Genomic DNA, 24,703 nt, shown 5'->3' with positions numbered 1-24,703 from the left:
TTAACGACTCACAGTCGGGCTCTTCACACAGCAGCAGCCCTGAGCAGACTGACTGCTCTCCTTAAGTACCCTGCACCTGGCTCTAATTTACAATGATAGCCAGGTGCAGGGGATAATTAACAAAAATTAACAATTAAATTAGGGTTTTTCAGCCCATGTCCTTCTGGGAGGTGTAGTCCTGTTTTCACCCCAGACTACACTATCTTACAATACATACATACATACATACATACATACATACATACACACGTTTAATTAAAATAGACCCCACTGAATATACTTTTCTAAATGGCAATTTTATGTCTGTTAGGTGTATAAAAGATAAACATTTACATTCCTACAGCACGGTCCAGTTGGATGGATATATACTACAAGATCAAGAAGGTATGAGACAAAACAGTGGGAGGAAGCAATTGTACATCATTAGTCCTGACCTGAACAACCCCACCAAGCCCTGTCATTCAGTCCTTGGCTTACATTTTAGCAGCAGTTAATGGGAAAAGCAGCAGTGTCATAGCTTTGTGTGAGTGATGTCTTTAGTGCATCCCATTCTGCACAGTTTGTCAGATACTGTCATGGTATTATAACTGCAACTGACAGGCAATATTACATTTTTCATTGGCATCAATGAGCTAGAATACATCCCTAAATAAGGTACATGCTCTGCCCCCTATCTAGTGCTGACTGGTGTTCTATGCAGATGACATGTCGAATATCATTGTAATTATTAGAATAAGGGGAAACCGGGGTATTTTTCTGAAGACTGTAGTTTGATACAGAACAGAACAGGTAAAGTGATGTGGTTCTTGTTAACATTTATAGGGTGTTTTGTAACTCTTGAAATCCGTCTATCCCTGGACTTGTCGAAGTCTGGCACATCCTGCGTGCCCCGCTACATCAGGATAGCAGTAAAAACAACAAAGCGCAGGATTTTCACAGGCACACACAACACCTTCATGTTGGCTAGGAATGTATTTTTCTTCCAAAAGCAGCACCACACGTTGACTTTATAACCCCCCATGCACATCTAGGTCTATTCAGCACTCTTAAGAAACAGATTACCACTGTGCTGAGAATAGAAAAAGTTCTGAGTGTAAAAATCAGATAAAAAAGACAGCTTGAGGCAGCTTCCATTGGCACTGCAACTTAACAGGTAATTTTCCTTGCCTTAAATAAGGATGGTTTTCAAAAGGCTAAAGCCCCACTACTTTTACCTGAATTAAATGGAGTGTCAGCCTTCTGACTGATTCCACACTGTGTGATTCATGTTGTATTGCAATATTGACCAGGGGCTCCCAGACTTCATAAAGAATACAGTTACTCAGGCTGGAAATGTCATAAACCTAGCACATGTTATATAAATCACATACTTGTGAATTCAATACAACACAATGCAACACACATGCCTTCAAATTAAGTCACAATACATTTTTAACTATTTACTGAACAGGACAGCAGGCTTGCTTCACATCTTTGCAATTCAATTTTCATTACATTTAATACAATGACAACACTTGTACCTATATATCTGACGAATATATAAATGCTGTCCATGCTGTTACTCCAAGTTTGACCTATAGAAACTCCCAGGGCACTAAACTAACATTTATAAATGTATAGCACCATACTGTTTTAAAATTACACTAGAAACACTGCAACTGAAAAAAGACTCCTGGTGCTTTCTGTTTTATAATATTGTTCAATGAAGCTGAAATGTCAATAAAGTTTTGAGTCATCTGTTGTATTTCCATAGTAACTGCAAGCCAAAACAAGGAACTTACAATCTCAAAATGCTTTACATGTGTTTTTAATGCCTGGTTAGATGCCATAGAAATTCCCTTTTTTATTTCCATATTTGTAATATACTTTGCATTTTGTTGTGAGTAATTGAAAACCAAACATAACCTTTCAGATTTATATGGCAAGATTTATCTTTCTGAAATCTCTCTCTCTCTCTCTCTCTCTCTCTCTCTCTCTCTCTCTCTCTCTCTCTCTCTACAGTGTGTCTATACCTTTGTATCGCAATATTACTGGGCCAGACTTCTGAACTGCAATATATGAACTGCCAATAAAATGTAATGTAAAAAAAATGTTTTAGTGAATAATTCAGATGAATACTTCCAAAGATGTGCAAACAGATCATAAGGTTATTCATTTTCAACATCAGTTTGCAGACACACATTGTTAAAAACAATGCAGGTCTGCACCTTGATGTACGGTGCACGTTATACCACCGAACTTGTTACAATGCAGTATATTCATGGCTCCCATGTGCCCCACAATGCCATTTCAATAACTGCACTAACTTCTGACTCCTGTGTTATGAAGGAGTAGCAAAATAAACTAGACATTCTTACAGGTGATTGAAAACCTGTAAGGATCTGGAAAATGCCATACCAATTTTTTAACAGATCATGGATAGGTCAAATGTGTTGTCAAAATCTACAGTGTATCTCCTGTATTTCTGAATTTGGCATAAATGTCATTACCTGCTACATAACTGACTGACAGCTGGACACCCCAACGGAGGTGGAGGATATTAACGCTATTATAAACTAAACAAATGTTTTGTCTTTAAAATGTTTTTTTTTTTTTTTCAACACTTGAAATTGCTGTTTGCTTTTAGAGGGCATCATCTACTGTATTATAAATCCACAAGGTTTATAATTCCCATCAACTGCAGTGTAGCCTCAATATTATCTGGACATTTTGCTTAAACGTAATTGCAATCCCTGTTACACTATTTATCTCAGTATTTGGACAGCTAAAAAATGAAAATGTGATTTATGCCCCTCAGCTGCAGAATGGAGCTGAGCTGGATTTTTTTTTTTTTTTTTTTTTAAACATCAATCTATTGTTTTTTTTCCATCGCTACTGCACTTTATTAGTGTCTAAGTTTTTCATTCCACACATTCATTCTATCAGATCATTCCACTGTTACTAATCATTTAAGTCTATCTTCAGAAGCATAGTGTCACATGCTGTAGCTGACTGGCTGAATTAGATTCATTAGAAAAGGACACTTAATGTTATAATGTCCTTATACCCAGCTGAAGTGCAGTTCTAAAAGTTATCTAAAAAATGTGTCTCACTTCACACTGCGTAAAGTACCTGTGGCTTTAAAGTATTTATTACAGTAATTGTATATTATATTAACTAATGTAATTATCTCCTCAAACGTCAACCCCTGAGTATCATGAATAGGGCTATGATTATTGAGGTAGATTACGTATACACTACACTCGATTATAGAAATATGTAATCAAGCATTGTCGACTAAGTGTGGCGTGTGGCTTATCTTTATAAATAAGTGTTTCATATTTGACAACATTTGGAAAACACTCATCATCTCATCATATAATAGACGTACCCGTATAATAGACGAGACTTTCTTCCTAAATCGGGACTGTCCAGACCATATCGGGACTGTTGGCATGTATGGTGTTTATTGATTGTACTTATTGAGATAGAACATCATTTTTTAAGTACCATTACTTGATGTTTTCTATGGCACTCTGCAATGAACAGAAAAGACCTCCTTCACGTTGTTTTTATAAGGCAGCCCATGTGTGTGCTGACTCACTTATTACAGCTGATAATTAGCTTATTTGATTACTGACTCATAATATCCCCCCTGACTGTCTCCAGTGGCCTGCAGGTGAAAATGTGCGCTGGGAGACCTGGAAGCTTGACCGCCTAGCAAATCCCAAACTCTACATGGTTGTGAATCATAAACAGGGACAATTGGTTCGCCAATTGTCTGCCAAATGACCTAAAGGTAATTGAGTTGGGTGAAGCACATACAATAATGTAGAATTCCAGCAATGACTCACCTGCACGGGTACTGTGCTAGTTGAGGAATCAGTTATACAGGCTCAAGAAAGAAAAAGAAACCCTTTAGTACTGGAGTCTTCGCTGCCTTGCAGTGTAAACATACACCTGCTAGCCAGTACATCTATCTCTGAACACTTTTGAGAATGTGAAAGGGAAGTGTGTCTACAGACAGAGGGCGCACAGAAAGAGAAATAAAACCTGACGCTGGATCCGGAGTCCTCCATCCTTCCCACCATTCCCTTCCTTAGGCGGCGCAGAGGGAAAGGTCGGCTTTTCTGGTCACCGATAGAGGGGGAGAGAGACGGGTAGAAAAAAAATAGAGAGAGAGAGAGCGAGCGAGCGCACGATAAAAAAGTGAGAGAGTGAGCAAGTTAGTGTTCGAAGGAAAAACAAGCAGTTCAACATAAAAAAATTGCTTTCCGCAACAACTTGCTGTAGCTGAAGATTCTGCAGACTTCGACAGTTACTGTTACGGTTCACGCGGAGGGTCGAACCTTTTGTTTTGACCAGGTAAGTGTCTGTAACGTATACAGAATAGGAGTTTAAGATAAGTGGCTTTATTTTCTCCTGTGTCTAAATTGTAATCTAGGATTAGGAACTAATCCAAAGAAACACTTTTACCAGTGTGGTTGTCGGATTAACTGAAAGTAGAGAGTAGTTTCACTATCTGTCTGTCTGTCTATCTATCTATCTATCTATCTATCTATCTATCTATCTATCAATATAATTTTGACATTTAATAGGCTACGTAGTTAGACTTCTCAAAAAATATGTTCTGCTTTTGTAATTGAAACGGTTTACTGTTTACAGACTGTTAACAAAAGGGATGTGTACCTAAAGTTTACGTCACCTGATTGTTGTTGTGTTTTTCTGTGTTCTGTATTAATACTTTGATTTGTCATACGGTTTCAGCTGTTGGTGTTTCATTTTACAAAAACACAAGGCAATCTTGTTCTTAACTATTAACAAAGGGTGAAAAAAGTCAAGGGATTACTTTCGTTACGTAAGAGCCTGTAAATCTACAGTAGAAACGCTAGCGCAAATTATAAAATGTTGTTGTTGGGTATTCGCTGCTGACGGCAATCTTTAACACCGTGACAATATTGCTTTTGTAAACTTGGTAAACAAGAGCTCTTTTTTTTTTCTCGTGAGGCGATGAAAGTCATTACAAATTGTAATGCTCCACTTTCTTAAACTAATCATTTTAAAAATTGAGTCATCAATGTAATTTTAATAGCTTGAAAAACAGCTGAGGCTATGTTGAAGTTACAGTATGCTTTTCAGTTACAAATTAAATCAAATGAATCAGCAAAAGTGGTATTAAACCCCTTTTGTGTTTTATTTATTTTTTTAATTTAGGGTACGTTTTTGATACTTCCCAAGGAACAAACTAATCATGATTTCTAATTAGGTGACTTGAAGCGAAACCAAGAGAAATATAGAACTTTTTGGCAACCAGCAATTTAAACTGCAGTATTCCTTAGAAAAACTAGGAAACCAAAGAATACAATTCAAGAAAGCAATTTGCTTTAAATTTGACAGTCGAAACTGCATATCGGATATATGGGTGATCCCACAGTCCTCTGTGCTTGTTTGCAACAACATCCTGTAGCATGTAAAACATTTTTTAAATGTAGGAACAGATTGATATCAGTCCTTCATACCAGTACTCGTCAATCATGGTATCTGTTTTATTTTAAATGGAACAGCTATACAGTTTTGCAGAAACAGAAAAAAATACCCTTAATAGGGTACTTCACCTTACTGTATTGTAGAGAACAGTTAACCTTACAGTCACCTATCGGGCAGGCCAGGCTTAAATAGTTTCACTGTGGTTGATATATTACTGAAAAACTGTAAAAACACCATTGCCTCCAGCTCTTTAGAGTCGCTGACCCCCACCCCAAAAGTCCAGTCTGATTGTTTGCTTTAATGTTCTCCATCTTGGACTGCCCACAACTCTTCCCAGCCATTCAGAGTGCAGGACTTTACCATGTTGTGAATGAATTTAATACAGACATGGTCATTGAGGTTTCTTATATATCTTGAAATCCTATGGAGAAATCGCTATTAAAGATGAAGTGTGATGTTTTTTTTAACCTTACAAGTGTGCCATATTATCAATGTGCGAGGTGGGTACTGTAAACAGAAGACGTGGTGTAACCTCCATAGCAGAGATTTGTATGTGATTTATAATCTGCTGTATAAATTGCATTAGAAAGTGTTCTGAAACACCACAGTAAATTCAAAACCCTCTCATAGAGACCGTCTGGAAAGGGTTCAAGAATTATAAACTGTATTTTATTCAGGATGTAAATATAGAATTAAAAAAGCCTTGCGTTCTATTGGATGTAAGAGAGCAGTTCTATTTTCACTACCCTGTATTCTTGGCACAGTGTTTGGTGCTTCAATACAGTATTCCTCCCTGTATGGGTGTGTAACATAAAGAATTAGATGACGATCATTTAATTTGCAGTTCACAGAATAATATAGTTAGGGAGTAGGCATTGTAAGGACCTACTGTAAAGATGTGGAAATTGCCCCAAAAAACTGTATTTATTAGTTGTATTAGCCCTCAGTCTTCTAATGGCACCCTCATCAGTTTTGCCCAAAATCCAAATTTATTACCTTTTTAAGAGCAAATCTGAGGAAATGAGAGTGCTCAATATTAGAAAAAGACAAGTCCAGACGGCATGCCTTGTCATTATTAATGTTGTATGCATTAGTAATACTTAATCTGGAGATTACTCAGCATTGGCAAAGGTAAATGCTGTAACTGAACTGAAGTGCAGTCACGCCTCTGCTCTGTGAACTTCATGGACTATTCTGTTTATATAACAAGTAAAATGTATGTAAAAGAAAAAAACAAATGTTTAAAATTCAGGGAATTGCTTTCCTTAGACCAAGCTCTGCATCTGCTTAGCAACACAGCATCTCGTGGATTCCAAAATGAGATCCGGTTTAAAAAGCCAGGATGTTTACTGCCTTGCGTTGAATACTAACGCTTTTCAAGGCTAGATCTCTCAAACCTGCTTGTCTAAACACTAGTTTAGACAGAGTACAAAAGAGAACATATACCGTACATTTGTTAAGTTTAAGTGAGAGGAGCTAAATTATTTTAAGATGTATTCTTAATTAAATCTGGAGAGGGACATTTAAAATTATTTTGTAGAATAGCATTTCATGATCTACTACTGAATTATTCCTGAAATGACTTTTCTAGTTAACTAAGCTGTGAAATAAAATGCAAACTTGTGTATATTTGCTTTAAAGGCACTCTGCAAAATACTCCGCTGCGTTAGAAAACCTTGTCTGACGTCATTACGCCCCTCTGTTCTAATCGGTGCCCATAAGATTGCTCAAGGCAAGACATCCTTGTTTACGGTTTCTTTTTATAAATGTAATTTGTATTTAAAGACCTTCTTTGTCAAGATGCATTTTTTTCTTACTTTAAATTCCCATGCAGGATTGTACAAGGAGCCATGCCACACACACAGCATCCTACCCCAGTGTAGCTCAGCTGGAAAAGAAGCAGGCAGTGTAGCAGCATGATGCTCAATCGACAGGCAGCACCAGTTTGCGTCGCATGTCCCAAGTGAAAGGCCTTCGCTGTTTTACTTTGTTTACAAACACAAAGCTGCACTGTGCAGTTCTGAAGTTACACTGCGGTGTCTTGAATATAAACTATTGGTGCAAACATTCAATTAGGGTCCCCCAGGGTGAGTATGACACGATTTTCCAAACGTTACCCTCGCTAGCTCTTCATTTTCATCAGGATGTATCATCATTAACCAAAGACATACAGGGGAATTAGTGGAGCTGCTTTTTTACTCGACAAAGCTCCTGAGCTTTGTGGCTTGGAGCACAAGTTCTGCCCTGTCCACGCTACGGCTTTGGATTAGTTACTGTGTTATTAAGAATGTGAGACAGACCAGGAGCGCTTTGTGAAGTGCAGGTTCTTGTGATGACTTCCACTTGCTTATTCCTGCATTCTCCAAATATGATGCAGATGGTCTATGCAATTTCACACCCCTGTACTGTTCCCACCCCCCGCCCCCTGAGGAGAGCTTATACAGTATGTGGTTGCCCTGCCACCACCTCTATTTCAACTGGTAATATCTCATACACCATTAGAACGTTGTACTTTCAGTGTTATGTAACTTTTTAATGTGATCCATTCACTTTGAGCTGATAGCTAAGGCGGATGTTGTGTTTAGTTTTTGGATGATAAGACACATTGGTTTCATGCACTCTATGCAGCTGTATTCTGTGATCCAGTCGTCAGTATAGTACAAGTAATAGGAACCATTTTATGGCTGTAATTTTACAACGCTGCACTCACATGGATGCCTGGTTTGAAACAACAGTTTTGTGATAAGTGCTGTGTTGCCTTGGCTACCCTGTTGGACCAGTGCAACATGAGGGATTGATTGGTATTGGCAGTAAAATCATTCTGCTACTATAAAATAAATACATTATCAGAATGTATAAACATGAACGTTAGAGTGGTTTAACCAGATGATGTTATGTTTCTGTTTTAGTGAAAATTTTTTTCCAGCAGACAAGATTAAATGGGACCAGTAATAATGTTGCTAGAGAAGAAATAGCATTTTTAAAAGCTGGGTTACCACTCGTAATCAAAACCGGGTTAAAAGCATGAATGGGGCTCTCTTGTTCCCTTGTTAATTTTCTGTGTGCTCACGATTTTGTACTGCCTTTTCTTTTGTTTGTTGTATGTTTGTGTTGGTGTACTGTGAGCTCTCTCCCTGTAACCCGTGTCCTTGTTAAATATATAATGCAACTTACTTTGAGTGTGTGCTCTTTTGCCAATCCGTTTTAATACAGACTGCGTATGGTTTGATTTATATCCTATAAATCCCTAGCTTAATATATGTGTGACTCGCAGTATAATCCATGAACTGTAGATAAGTCTTTTGAATAAGCCATCTGGATTGCCTTGGTTTGTTACACTGCAAGTGAGTTTTAGCCAACACACCAGCACTGCTGTACATTTCTTGCATTCTGTCACGGTACAGTAGCTCCTAGTTTGCGGCTTTGGTTTATTCCACTGTGTTTACAGAACAACAATACAAAGCCGCGGCCACTTTCTGGCTAGTCAACTATTTCTTGCAATAGTATTGCTTCCCCCATCACACAATAGTGTGCATCTCATTGCTGAGATTTGGAAACGTTCAGCTACCCAAGGGTTTTTAGACAACACTTGCTTGGTTATCTTGTTCCACATGATGATGTTGATCATTGTTTTAATTTGTAATCCGAATGGCAGTGTGTTCAGTGGGCTTGCTGCTTTCAGGATACTGAGGTATTGCAGGCATGTAGTGAGCTGCCTGCGTACATTGATGGAATACGTAATTTAGGTTGCTGAGCTAGTTGTATTAATTTAATTTCAAGCCCACTGTACTTGGGGATCACATACATTGCATTCTAGGTGATGGTTTTACTTCCATTCCCCATTATTACTGGAATAAAACCTACATTAAATTGTCAATGCTCACGCTGCTCTTTGAATGCCAGTACAAGCTCCGTGCTTACTGTATGTACAGTATTTTTGCATAGACAGTATGTAAATCTCTATTGTAGCTGGCCACACAGTACTGTATGTCAGCAGCTAGTCCTATTTGGACTGTTGTAGTAAGCCAGAAAACCCACAACATTTGACTGTAAAATATCAAACACAGAATTCTTTCACATTGCTGTTAACAGAGTTATTGAAGGGTATACGTTAATTAGTTGTCGTATGGGGATTTGTCATGAGATTCCGTTCTGTATGCTGTGGGTGCAGGTTACATGGTGACCTGCATCTTACGTCTGGAAAGTCGTGGTTATATTTGGATACCTTGATTGGATTGCCTTGTGTGTTTTTTTTTGTTGTTTTTGTTTTTTTGTTGTGTTATGTCACCATGACTTACCTAATGTTATAAACATTACTAATTCTTTGAGAAGGTTTGGCACTCTTTTTAATACATTTTAAAGCATTCCAGAAATACTGAACAAGCTTTCTCTGGATATTTTCCAGTAAAGTAAGCAGTCTTCTAATTTGAAAGCTCTTTGAACCATATTTCTAAATGATGTGCCGCGTTGTCTGTTGCACTGCTGCTGAGGATTTCATATTTAGCTTCTCTCACGGGAACACAAGTGGAATAAGAACTAGTCCGGATCAAGTAATCCTTTACATCTGTAAAAAGTGTGCCCTGAAATATTTCAGTCTCCTAGTAATGGCTTAATAATCATGCAGTGCAAGTACAGTATTACATTTCGATTTTGGATTACTGTTACCCTTGTAGGGTGTAACATGCAATATTCTGTTTGCCATAAAAGACGTGTTTATATTTTGATTACTTGCCTATGTAAAGGATGGATGATTCAACTGTATTTTCTGTTGCAGATTTAAAAAAAAAATATATATATATATATATATATATATATATATATATACACACACAGTGCCTTGCATAAGTATTCACCCCCCTTGGACTTTTCCACATTTTGTAGTGTTACAACTTGAAATTAAAATGGATTTAATTAGGATTTTTTGTCACTGATCTACACAAAATAGTCCATAATGTCGAAGTGGGGGGGAAAAAATCTACATATTTTTCAAAATTATTTACAAATGAAAAACTGAAAAGTCTTGATTGCATAAGTATTCACCCCCTTTGCTGTGACACCCCTAAATAAGCTCTGGTGCAACCAATGGCCTTCAGAAGTCACATAATTAGTTGAATGGAGTCCACCTGTGTGCAATTAGTGTCACATGATCTCAGATTAAATACACCTGTTTCTGGAAGGCCCCAGAGTTTGTTAGAGAGCATATCTAAACAAACGGCATCATGAAGACCAAGGAGCTATCAAAACAAGTCCAGGATAAAGTTCTGGAGAAGCACCAATCAGGGTTAGGTTATAAAAAAATATCCTAAACTTTGAACATCTCCCGGAACACCGTTAAATCCTTTATTAAAAAATGGAAAGAATATGACACAACCGCGACTCTGCCTAGAGAAGGCCGTCCACCAAAACCCAGTAACCAGGTAAGGAGGGCATTAGTCAGAGAAGCAACCAAGAGGCCAATGGTAACTCTTAAGGGACTGGAGAGATCCACAGCTGAGATGGGAGAAACCGTCCATGGGACAACTATAACCTGGACGCTCCACAAAGCTGGGCTTTATGGAAGAGTGGCGAGAAGAAAGCCATTGCTGAAAAAAACCCATATCAAATCCTGTTTGGATTTTGCCAAAAGGCATGTGGGAGACACAGCAAACATGTGGAAAAAGGTTCTCTTGTCTGATGAGACCAAAATTGAACTTTTTGGCCTTAGCGCAAAACGCTATGTGTGGCGCAAAGCCAACACTGCTCATCACCCTGAGAACACCATCCCCACGGTGAAGCATGGTGGTGGCAGCATCATGTTATGGGGATGCTTTTCATCGGCAGGGACTGGGAAACTGGTCAGGATTGAGGGCAAGATAGATGGAGCCAAATACAGGGACATTCTAGAGGAAAACCTGTTTCAGTCTGCAAGAGACCTGGGACTGGGGCGGAGGTTCACCTTCCAGCAGGACAATGACCCTAAACACAGCCAAAGCTACACTGGAGTGGTTTAAAAACAAGAACCTGAATGTCTTAGAATGGCCCAGTCAAAGCCCAGACCTCAATCCGATTGAGAATCTGTGGCAAGACTTGAACATTGCTGTTCACCAACGGTCCCCATCCAACTTGACAGAGCTTGAGCAATTTTGCCAAGAAAAATGGGCAAAAATTGCAGGATCCAGATGTGCAAAGCTGGTAGAGACTTACCCAAAAAGACTCACAGCTGTAATTGCTGCCAAAGATGCTTCTACCAAGTATTGACTCAGGGGGGTGAATACTTATGCAACCAACAAACAACATTTGTGTCGCAATAAAAAATATTTTGCACCTTCAAAGTGTTAAGTATGTTGTGTAAATCAAATGGTAAAAATCCCAATTAAATCCATTTTAATTCCAGGTTGCAACACTACAAAATGTGGAAAGGTCCAAGGGGGGTGAATACTTATGCAAGGCACTGTTTGATTTTATATATATATATATATATATATATATATATATATATATATATATATATATATATATAATATATAAAAAAAAATAGTGCCTAAATAGATGCCTGTTTTTGAAGGCCTGTTTGCTGCGTTGCCTTTGTACACATTATTGATTCTGATTGGCTTGGATAATATTTGTTTACAAATGTGTGCTGTGGTTAAATGTCGTTACTAAGTCTTAAGCAAACTAGCCTTTAGGAAACCCTTCTCTTTGCAAATTTGAGGTTAACTTTTGGTCGTCCTTAGTCCTGCTTCCCATGAGTGCTGAACGTGAATGGAGGAAATTGGTCAGTGGTTAAATATTTATTCGTGATTTGCTGCAGTCGTGGGGCTGGTGGAGACTATTATTGCACACAGAGGAACTGGCATGACTGCCCTGTTTCAATGGCAACCTTTCAAATCCACATTTCAACTAATTGCATTACTCAAAATAATAGTTGGGACCAAAAAAAATGATCAGATTGCCTGCTGAGTTGTGGCTGCATATCAAACATGGCTTTTTAACAATTTTCAAAGCCTCTGCATCATGTTACTCTTGCATTTTTAGATATATATTGAGAACCGTTCATTCTGTTGTAATGAAGCTTGGTATGGATATTCTTTATAATGCTCATAGTCAGTCAGAACGTAGGTCATATTGACAATTTCTTTGCTACCCTTTGCTTCAGAGCCGCTCATCAAATTGTGATTGAAAGATTTATTTTTAGATGACAGCATGATGTCTGATTTTGATGACGTCCGTTGCTGTCTTGTGGAAAGCATCACACAGAGAACTGTAGTGGTGTGCTGTCTGAATCAGTGTGGTAGCTATTGCACGTCAGGCTGATTCATTCTTTCTTCACGTGAAGTGTCGTCAAAGCTCGTCTGGGGATTTGAATGGAGAGGTGCTATAAATAGCATTGCTTTCAATGAGCTGTGATTCAGGTGCAGTTGCTGTGGTGCATAAAACTTACAATAGAGAAAACTCTGTATCTACCATCACAGCTTTCCACAAGCAATATGTCTGGGAAATACACATTTAAACAGTGTTTATTTAGCAGCACAGTTTCCTTAGTCAGACCTCTGACAATTGTGAAATCTCACAAGAAGTTGTATGTATCAAAATAGAGGCAAAATAGTCACAGCTAGTTTCATTGAAGTTGTCTTTTCTTTATCAAATTGGCAACTGAACTTCAAATGTGGTGTGTGTTTGTTTTTGTTTTTTTTACGTAAAGAATGTGCTGGGGGTTTGTCTCTGTATAGCTTTACATTATATGCCATACCGATTTAACAAATTGTTGTGCGATCTAAACTATGTCATGAGAAGCTGATAGTGATATTTGGCCAATGTATGCCATACGGGTCTTCCATTCCAGATCAATTGGACCAAGGGATGTTGCTTGACCCCTTACCCCAGTGCTTTGTGATACCAATGTTATTTGTCTAGGTATTTTTGTGAACTTCATTCATGCGCTCCCCTTTTTGCTCCAAGGTTTATGTTATCATCTTCAAAAACAGAGGACCCCCCCCCAGAATCTGGTCCACTTGACCAAGAATGACCCATAATATTAAAAAAAAAAAAAAAAGTACAAAGGCACGATTTGTATAGTCTTACCCAAAATGGAGTTCTTTCTCATAAATCTGAAGTAAATTGAGAAGAGGAAGGATGCATTTTCTTGGTGACTAATATTCAAATCCAGGCAGATGTGAGCCGGGCCTCTCTAATGACATCACAGTTTTGAGAGGCAGAAAATATATATTGGAGCCATCATCCTAGTTCTAAGTCAAGTCTCTCCCCATCTTTCCAGAAACTTGTGAACTGTACGCATACTGTGAAATGTATTAGAAACGGTTGGTTATGGATCCCGCTGTTTGACCCTACAATGCCTCAGTCTTGCCTTTTCCTTGAACTTCACTTTTGTTTACACAGCACTGTAGTGCTCTGGAATTCTACAGCTAACATAGATACAAGTGTAATCTCTTGATGGAGTTTACTGATTCTTTACAAAGGCCTCCAGGAAGTCCTGGTGTGAGTTACCATTCAACTGACCCTTACTGAAGGGCAAATGTAAGACCATTACATAGCAGGATTTACTGTGAGCAGTACAGGGATGGTAATAATTCCCTTCCATAGCTCTCAAACAGAAAGAAACATTAAACCTTTATTTTCACTTTGAAATACGATTAGTACTGTACATTGGTTACAGAAAGTGCTCAGTTTCCATGCCTTAGTCTCAGGAAATCTGTTACACTCTGATCACTTCTGGTACAGAGCATGCTGTTGGATCTAAATACTTAAATAATGAATAAAGGTTCCAAGGTTATGAAAATCAAAAATCCAGCAGTGCATTTTAGTATCTTTTAGTCTATTTCTGTCTTTTTTTTTTTTTTTTAAACTCTCAAGGTTCATATGACACATATAAAATACTTTATGTGGGAGGGATAGCCCATTGGCCAGAGCTTATAGAAATACAGTACTCTGGATCGCTGGCTTGCATGCGAAAAGAGGTTGTAATGGAGGTCTGTGTAACATTGATGATTTTCTCCATTCACAAAATGTAAATGGAACACCAGTCAGCATAAGTGACTATCAGAATAACCCTGAAGCACCGAGTCCCTCTCCCTGCATAATGTATTTCATTCATGTTGATAAAACTGTCTGTGTGCAAGTGACCTCTGTATAATACCACACACGGTTAAAGTAAATACAAATGGGAATGCAGTTCTCTTTCTGTATTTATCCATTATATTGTAAAAGATAAAGCCTGTCCATCATCTGTCAATGTTATCATACATAAACTGTAGCAGTCTCTCATCATATTGCAGTTCAAACAGAATGGTAAGTCCAGCTTAGCAAGGACAAACAAATAGAAGGGGGGGAAAAATACTTTTATTGACTTATATGATCTAAATCACTGTAGTAAAAACTCTGTGGGAAGCACATGGATTATTCGGTTAGTTTCAGGGTTAAATCCTCCTTGTTTGCCTAATTCGGTTTATTGCTGGAATTAGAAAAGGTGCTGTATGTCCTAATTGTCACCCCCTTACTAGCATTTTTATGTAGGTTAACATTTTTACAGTTTAATCCACGATTGAATAACTCTCCAGCCAGTGAATGTAAGCATTTCTGGTAACTGCATGTCCTGAAACAGTTGGCTATTGTGTAATACTTTTTAATTGCTACGTTTTATTTAAATAGTTTGCTTTACGTGAAAATTTCCATTAAACAGATCTGTAATCTACTGCACTCCTGTGTATAAAGGCCTAATCTAATGGGCTTTATTCAGAACTCGGTGAGCAGATTTTGAGTTAATCGCTTTTATCAATTTCAAAGATCGAAATCTTTAGTTTTGTATTTCATCTTAAATCTTATTGTAAAGTAAATGTAGCCGTATCTTTTATTTGCTTCTTTCTAGTCAAATCGAGTGAGGGATTACCAAGTCTAACCCTTTTTTATATAGTTTGCATGTATATACTCTGTACTTTTATAGAACATTTTCTGTAGCTGTTCTTATTTCTGCAGCTGGGCGTTTTCTATTCCAGTTCTGTGATTCTGTAGAAGAGTAACTTTGTTTACTGCAGCCTGCTGCAGTGTGGTGTTCAGGCTTATTCTGATATGTTTGAAGAGCAGGTGTTTCACTTTGCTTTAAATAGAGATAAGGATCTTGAAGCCAGTGCATGTGTGGGAGCCAAGACAACTGAGCTGATGGGGAAATTGATAGTGGTGAGCATTCTGATTAATCAGTAATTAATAAGAACACACTGCTTACCACATGTTCTGTGCATTTGTTTTGTTGTTAACCTGATTACATTTTGGATTAGCTTTTGCATTAAAATTATGTACTCGGCATGTTAAAATGTAAACAATTACCAATAGTAGTAGGCAAGTTAGTTTGCAGCAGATTGCATACAAGAAAAAAATTGTTATGAACTGATCATGTCTAACTTGAATTTCCAGAAATACAAATGCTTGATTATGAAAACCCTGCTGAGTGTGCACTAGTTAAAGCTGCTCCATCCTCACACTCTTTAGAGGACTGTGTGTTCCGTACTGCAGTCTACACCATGCATTGAAATAGATTGGTACAGTACCTGTTCAACTCTGTAATGCCAGCTTGGTTTTAATGTAATCTTCAAATTAAACAACCTGGCCTGGTAGCTCTGTGTACTTCTCTAGTGCTGAATTGAATTATTGATTTAGTGATGACCAGCAACTCTCCAATAAAGGGATGTTGAGGGATATTGAGGTTGTTGGAACTGTTGATGGAGCAGAAAGGTGAAATCTATCTATCTATCGGTACATCTTTTGATATTGGTTTCCAAACTTACTTGGTTATTTATTTAGCAAAACACAAGCAGTTTTCTTTTAATCTCTTGTCCCTTTTTTTTTTTTTTTTTAAACGGTAAATCTTCACAACTACACTGCTTGCACAATGCTCATTCTCCATTACTGACAATGACTTGCAGCTGGCATTCATTTGGCTCACAATGGTGACTTCAGGTACTTCAGAGGAAATAGCGTCATATCATATATAGTATATAGGACCAGGATTTATAACCTGCCTAAGGTGACAGCTTCCTTAGTCACCCTGTCCAGACCTATCCAGACCTGTCAAAGCATTATGGGCCATTGGCTCCACACTGACAGAGTACAACCTTGTTAAAGACAAACCTGACATTTATCTTAATATTTAGTTATCAAGTCTTATATATAGATATCTTTAGATAGATAGATATGGCCTTGTTCACACTTGTCCTTTACTCTGGTTCATTGCTTCATATTTTGGAATAAATACAGGAAATAAAAATGTGGACTTAGACAGCAGTTTGTAGTTTACCTGATTTGTTCAAGCTGATTTTAGCCAGAGTCCAGTCTTCCTTTTACTGTGTTAGTGTTTTCTGATTGTTGCCTAACAATACTGCACAACATTCTGTCCTTGTTTAAGGTTATAATGAATTCTACATGTAATATTAGAAAGTAAGCTTGTGTTTGTAAATGAAAAGGGACCCATAGTTAAAAATGTAACTAGCTTCTTAACCTCGGGATATTCTAATAAACGTCAATAAAAGTTACTGTTTCATTTGAGACACTTGTAGGTCATGTATTGTATGTTTTAATTAACATTTAATAGCCATAACTTAAAAACCTAATACAAGAGTTTTATGTTGTCATGGTGGGAACACCCATTTAAATGAAAACATGTCGAGTTTTTCAAAAGCCTATTCTACAAAAAAAAAAACAAAAAACCTGCAGATTGTCTTTGTATGCTAAAACTATGACAGATGCAGTCTCTGCTCCAGCGTGTTCAGCTAAACCACATTTCTGAGAACGAGTGAGTGAGATGCCGGTCATTGCATGTAAAACACACCCACGGCTATGAGCAAGAGTCAGCATCATGACCCTTGCATCGAATCTGAGGTCTGCGTTTTAAAGAAGGCTGTTTGATTTTTAGATTACGATGGGGCCTCCTGGTACACTGGCTCACTGCGTCTTCAAAACGAAACCTGAGTCTGCTACTTTTCTTCCAAGATACAACAGAGAATGAGGTTGAAAAGAAATAGTCTATCAGGTATAACCGGTTCAAGCAGGGTAATTACTTTGATTATCAGTATTCAAACTGGATGGTTAGTAATATCATGACACATCACAGATACTGTAATAAAATACTGTATAATACTGACTGTGCTTACACTGACGAGATGCCAAACACTTGAGATTGAATCTTGATATTTGGTGGATTCAGTAAATAAAATCCAACACTTACATTGTTTTAAAGACAGGTAGTACAGGTTTATCTGGAAGTTTGATAATATGATGAAATAGAGCACTCGGTAATTAAGGGGTGCGGTATCTTTAGAAGGAATCCACATCTAAGTGACCTTTAAAAAGCAGTTTCTTAAAAACAGATGTAGGGGATTGAAACGACTGTGCTACTGTGTGTTAAATGCCTTTTGGCTTTGTTGAAACGCAGCTACCTGGGTCTTCGAATGGTACTGTATGTTAATGTTTATTAAATTACCATGCACAGGCACTACTTGTTTTGCATCTGTTGACTACGTAGTTTTAACTACGTTTTCCAGCTCCGCAACTGAGCAAAAGTCGATCTGTCTTTTAGTGCTGCACTGCATGTTTATCATGTCATAAACCTTGGCAACCGCATTGTAAACTGGCGAGCCTGCTCGCTTTACAAGGCCATATCAAGTTGACTCATAAATCTATGGAAAATCAGTTGAGCTGAAAAATTGCCTTTCGGGTCTGTGCAAGCACAGTAATCTCCCTATTAATCCCAGAATTGTGTTAGCCGGTTTTGCTGGGCTGTGGTCCATTGTAGTGTTTCTTCTTTTCTGGTCAAAATAAATTATTGAAAAATGCAATAATTCTACAGTCGTACTGTACCTAGTAGATGCTGCCAACTCTTGCCTGCTTCGCTATAAAAACTCTAGAAATAAGAGTGCTGGGTGAAACTGTGACGTTGAGTAAAATTAAATGGGGGGTGGAGGAAATGCCAAGCTACCAGGAAGAGTGCTTTAAGTACCCTTAAAGAGGCTTGCTTTGGCTCTTTGTGTATTTCTAAATCTCTTCTTTTTTAAATAGTTATGTATTTATATGTTGTGTAAATATTTCAGTTTTTCAAAGAATTGATTTGCTAATAATGTATTTTTTTTTAAAAACATCTTGCATGTATTTCCCCTGGGTCTGTCCATGCACAGACAGTAGTGCCTTTGGGACCCCCTGCTGGGAGATGGTGGAAATACAGTTGCTGTAGAAGCCCCCTTGTGGACAGTGCTGGTTGATGCTCTCCTGGGGTTCTGCAGGAAGTGCTGAGCTCTGAGCTGTCAAGTTCTCTCATCCTAAATTGTCCTTGCTTTGTATGTCTGTGAAACTCATTCCATGAGGATAAGGCGCTTTCTCCCTTGCTATTTGCAATTCAGTTCAGGAAACCTAATTTCTTGGGTGAGAAGCCCTGTCACTCTCCATTTGAATTGCATTGGATTGTCGGCCAATAAACTGTTGTAGACACTCCGCATGCAAGTGAACGAATGTGAATATGGGGCAGAAAGATCACATTGTAATATAGAAGAAATTGAGATTTGTTTTAATTGAAGTTATAATTTAATAAGGTGCATTTAGCGCTAATCAACCTTTGGGAACAGCCAAAGCTCAATGGCTATTTCCCCCTGAGAAATACTATTTACAATTGTAGAACATCAGCCAGTGAAAGCCGTCTTTTTGCCTGTCATGTCTATACTAACAACTTCTAGTTGTACGGACGAGGTAAAGGCAATGCAAGCTGCAAGAAAGATCAGTACAGATATTGGATTCCAAGAATCGATGCTGAAAAGGAAACTGTCTAGCTGTCAAGTGGCTAATTGTAGGTTGCCAAATATCCAGGTTATTTAGTGGTGATGAAAGCTGTGGATTTAAGGAAAGTTCTTGTGTTTAAAATCCTGTAATAAGTGCAGACTTTTTCCTGTCTTGAATTATATCCTTGGTTTATTAGAAATGCAGATACTATTAATGTTTTTTTCCATCTAGGCTTAAAACCTTTTGTCACTAGAATGAATACAGTATATGTTTTTTTTGTAAAGTGATCTGTATATGTTGACACACAATCCTAGCATTGCAGTTTGCTTGTGTGCCTCTATCTTACAGCTTGTGTTTCTTCTTTCCAGGTCATTCTGTTGCATTGAGGCAAAGAAGATTTTTTAAAAAAAAGGGTCTTGACTTTTCCAGTTGTCCAAAAAAAGAAAGGTTAGGGATTTCTTAATTTATTTTAAATGCATAACATAAGTTTAATTTTCTGAAATAAATAAACCGTACCAAATATCTGCATTGTTAAAACTAATCTAGCCATTCTGCATTGCCGTTCTTTTCATTGTTTTCAATTAATCCAACAAAACGTCAAGCCTGACAAGCTTTAAAACAAACAAACATCCGAATAAGAAAATATATAAATGGGCATGTTGCTACAGTGATCAAAATGGCAGATTTCTGTTAAAATGAGCTTCTCACAGTGGCAACAAATGACCTTTTAAATTGAAGTAACTGTTGGTCAATTAAATTGGCTTCAAATGAAAACAGTTGAACAATCATAATTATTATGGCTCTAAAATATAAATTCCAATTTCTTTGAAGGAATAGGAATTGAAATTAGAATGTGGAATTGATTTTAAAATGGAATTGGAATTGAAAAACAGGAGTGGACTCCAACCCTCATATAAAGGGATCCAGACCTCATAGGAAAAGATGGTGCAGAGTATTCTTTTGCACAATTTATCAGAATACTAAGGTTATAAGGTGCCTGCCTGTCTGTTAGTAAGGTACGTAGGCATGGCACACTTTATTAAATGTGTAAAGAAAAAGAGACGCGCTTGCCAGTTGTGTTAAACTTGCACACATGGAAGCACCTGTTACAGAAGCTGGATGTATCAACAGATGTCCTTTGGCTTGATGCTAATGGCTCTAGTTTTTGTAGTTAAAGTTGTATTGGGGAGTGTGTTAACGTTACTATTCTCTACAATTCTTAGTAGAGCAGAATGACACAAGTTTGCTTGAAGTTTTAAAAACAGCTTGGAAATGGTACGTTTTGGATATGCTTTGTGTTTTAGATCTGATGATGTTGGATGTATCAGATAAAGTGTAGCAGTGTTTTTTTAAGGTAATGTACTGCTAAGTACTTCACAATAGTTTAACAGTTTTAAAAGCCAGACTTTTGAGGCTAATGTTTGCTTGCATCGCCCTCTTGTGGAGACCCTGTTTAGGGATTCTTTAGGTACCTCAACAGGCATTGTTATAGTGAGGGGAGTGGGTATTCAGAGGAGGTGATGTAACTCAACATGCAACTTGTTTAACATCAGATTGAGGTTTAGTGCTGAGTGGGGTCGCACAAAGGTCGGACCCACTGCTTCACTCTCGTCAAGAATGGCTTTTCTGGTTCGATTACAAATGTGTGATCAATGCAAACTCCACATTGCTGTGAACTACTGTTTCCCCCCAACCCTCCTCTTTACCTTTTTTAATGAAAAGGTTTCTGATGTTGGCTTCAGAGGGTCATTTCCTGCTGTTCCCATCCTGTCTGATTTTAGCCTGATTTAATTCACACCCTTGGTGTCAACAGCACAGTAAAGATGGGTGTTGAAAAGCACCATCTCACTGGCATGCACAAGAGAACCACAAGTTGCTTTGGATATTAATTATCTGTGAGAGTTAACAATAAGACTGGGGCTGCCTGCTCCAATGGTGTTAATTGATACAGATTGATAAAGTACAACGGGGGGGGGGGGGGGGAGTTACGACACACACCTAAAACAGCAGAAAATTGGGTCTGTTAATGTAATTGTTACTGGTGGAACCATGAATACTGATTGTTTGCAGGCATTAAAATAAAACATTCCCCACTCTCAACACAGCAAACATGTATACAGGTGTAGGAAAGATCACTCCTAAAACTGTAGATTGCTTTAGTAGCACTGGAAAGATGAGAGCTCCCCCTCAATACAGCACACCAGTTGAATGTGCTTATGTATATGTATGCCCAAGTTTTTACTATTAAATTAGTTCTCCTAAAGCAGTCTTTCCGTGAAGTAGGGGTTGCATTCCTCAACCTGTCTCTGCAGGGATAACCAGCTGTGCTTTTAAGAGCGTTTTATAGCACTGGATTGCATGATGCACCTATTCATTGTTAACCTGGGAGTACCCCTGAAAATGGTTGAAGTTAGCATTTTCTCAGGAAGGTTATACTGTACAATGAAGGATTCGATTATCCAAGTACCGGTATTCAATTTGTATTGCTTTATCTTGCAAATCGAGGCAGTATGGTCCAGTGGTTAAAGTCCATGGCTTGTAACCAGAAGGTCACTGGTTCAAATCCCACCTCTGCCACTGACTGACTCACTGAGGAAGTCATTTAACCTCCTTGTGCTCCATCCTTCGGATGAGATGTTAAATCAATGTCTTATTTTAAGTGACTCTCCATATAATGCACAATTCACAGCCTACCTCTGTAAAGCATTTGTAATCCACTATGAAAAGCACTGTGTAAGTTAGGACCCATTTCTGTACGAGTGAAGCTGATGCTTGTTAAACTGTTGGAACTTTTTTTTTTTTAAAACAAACTTTTTTCCCCTGTGATTCTTTAGCTACCTTGCTTATGCTAATGTAGCAATGCATATTCTGAAAGCGTTTAGCTGACAGTATGAATGCAGTTAATCCACACTGGCTTCTGCTAACTTAGCACATGATCAGCAGGGTAATAAAATGAAGGCTTGCATTGTTAAATGCTGAAAGGACTGCATTTGTGTTTTTCAATCAGGTGATGGCGCTTACTGCACATGTGACCTTTACAGCTTATTTGACTACCATGTCAGAGCAGCAGCTTTCCAGAACTACTGATCCGTATCTCTGGTTGCATGATAATCACCATTGTGTTTGGCGTGTGCAGTAAACCACACAGTACATTCTAGTGCTGCGTTTGGAAGGTTTCTTGGTCATTTTAAATGTTGCACAATTCATGGTTTATCATGCATCACGATGGCAGTAACAGTGCGTTCTCCTGTTCAGAAATAGCACTGCCTGTTTGTTATGCCGGCCAGTGTGTCTGACCTGTTTTATGTTGGGATTTTCCAAGTATCTGACTTGGGGAAAGTACTGTTTATTCTCTCAGGATTCGATGCAAACCAATACAATTTATTCCTCAATCTGGTTGGCCAAATGCCCTATTCACACTACCTCATATAATCCATGCTTGACAAATGTTGAAAACTTGATTGAAATCCACAATCCTGTTCAACTCATGCAATGCATTATTTAGATGGTGTCATTCAAGTGTTTTTTTTTTTTTGCATGCATGCATGCAAGTTCTTTCTGCAAGCCACTAGATGGCGTGTTTTGTTTTCCAGTTGTAAAAGATCCACATGATGATGAAACATCAGTGAAATTAAGGTGAAATGTCATTCAAGTGCAAGGGATCTGTAATATATGCAAATGCCATCACACTCTAGGTCTTTGGGTTATTGAATTACTGAGTTAGCTTTTAGTTTATAGAAGGTTACTCTACACCACTCCATCAGGTCTGCACGAATTTCGTCTTTTGATCTCTAAAAGTAATAAGAAGTGAGGCGGAAATGTTTCTAACATATATATATATATTTTTTTTTTAAACAGAATTCTGTATACTACACCTGTGTGATTTAGCTTTCATATCAGTACCACAAAATAATAATAATCTGTTTCTGATATAATGTTCACTGGTCACTGACCAAATAAAGAAAAATATCAAAGATTTCCATCTTTGTTGGTAGGTGCTCGTGCACAAATAAAATGTTTCAAGTTAGAAAAAAAGACGTGTGTATTTTTTAAAATTTATTATTCAATAGAAGACTTTTAAACTATTATCCAAGGGTAGTCTTTCTGTGTTTTGAAAGTCACTTTACATGGATATCTTTTAAAACAAAAAAAAAGTAAATGTAATTTTACTCAAGTTTAACCTGTTCTGTTCAGTTTAAAAATTAGATGTTTCTGTGCACAAGTGGGAGCTGTCTAGCAGCAAAGAACCATTGTTTTCATCGTACTAGGTGTTTTTCAGAACAAAGACCTGATGACTGAGCAGATGCCTGGTTTCACGGTGTTGGCGGTAAATTACATGCATTAGAGTTTCTATTGTCTGAGCCACTGTAATTGCTGTGGAAGCATGCGAGTAAGACTTCACCTCAGGTGTTGCACAATACTGCTTTCACCTGGCTGGCAGGTGTCCAGGGCACGTTTGAGTGAAGCTGTATTGCAGTTTAAGAAGTGTTTGTGTATAACTGTTATACGGTTGGGGTAGCTAGTAGATGTAAAGCACTAATGTGTAATGATGGATATGTAAGATGTCCTACATATATAAAATGGTCTTTTAATAATGGCTTATACTTAGTGAACAATTTTATGACTAAAGCAGAATGTGCCCTAGTTTGCATAGAGGATTATCCTTGTTTGAAGAACAAACCCACCAGATATTGTTAAATGGCTTTAAGACTGTGCACATGCAGTACGTGTGAGAAATGAACTTGATTGCATTTTCAATATTGCTGTCATTAGCTGGGAACAAATGACCTGTTGTGGGTTACAGGTTGGTGTGTCCTTCTTTAACTCTCTACCTATTTTACATTGAAGAATGGAGTTTCTGCTCAGCCTGCGATAGGTTAAATTAGAAGTGTTGCTGCCAAGCCCCCGTTACCATTGTGGATGTTTGGTCGATCTGTACTTTTACATAAGAACCAAGCATGTCTATCTGGTTTCTGCGTCCAATCTGACTTCTGTAAGTCAATACCAGATTACAAAAGGATGACTAAGACCTGTATTTATTATTTATAATGCTGTCTGTGCTAAGTAAAATAACACAGCATTGTTCAAATCCTGGTTCAAATCTTAGCTTTTTGATAGGTTTCCATTCATCTCTGTTGGAGGTAAAATCTGTATTATCAGAAGTTGTCTGTGGTGTTCCACAGGGCTCCATTCTAGGTCCCTTGCTGTTTTCATTATATATGCTACCTTTAGGGGACAGTATCCTCAGACACGGAGTGAACTTCCATTGCTATGCTGATGACACCCAGCTATATTTGTCCCTAAAGCCAGGAATTTCTTCTACCTGGGTGTTATTAGCTACTTGCCTTACAGACATCAAGCATTGGATGTCACAGTATTTTTTTATGTTGAATTCCGATAAAACAGAGGTAATGCTAGTGGGATCACAGAACCAACTAAAAGGAAATGTGGGATCACATGAGCTTGACACTTGCTGTCTCTCCTC

The 24,703-nt window shown here is 37.9% G+C and overlaps 1 protein-coding gene across 1 annotated transcript in view; it reads left to right on the top strand.

Annotated features, from left to right (window-relative positions):
- Positions 1–3,872: 3,872 nt before the first annotated feature.
- Positions 3,873–24,703, top strand: part of LOC117417334 (guanine nucleotide-binding protein G(I)/G(S)/G(O) subunit gamma-12-like) — a 48,609-nt gene continuing 27,778 nt past the window's right edge. The window contains exon 1 of the mRNA XM_034029406.3: positions 3,873–4,344. The gene's annotated coding sequence lies outside the window, so the exon portion shown is untranslated. The remainder of the gene's footprint in view (positions 4,345–24,703) is intronic.

The sequence above is a fragment of the Acipenser ruthenus genome, chromosome 12, assembly GCF_902713425.1.
Source record: "Acipenser ruthenus chromosome 12, fAciRut3.2 maternal haplotype, whole genome shotgun sequence".
Lineage (NCBI taxonomy): Eukaryota > Metazoa > Chordata > Actinopteri > Acipenseriformes > Acipenseridae > Acipenser > Acipenser ruthenus.
Note: the sequence above shows the minus strand (reverse complement) of the source record. Positions and strands in the feature narration are given on the sequence as shown.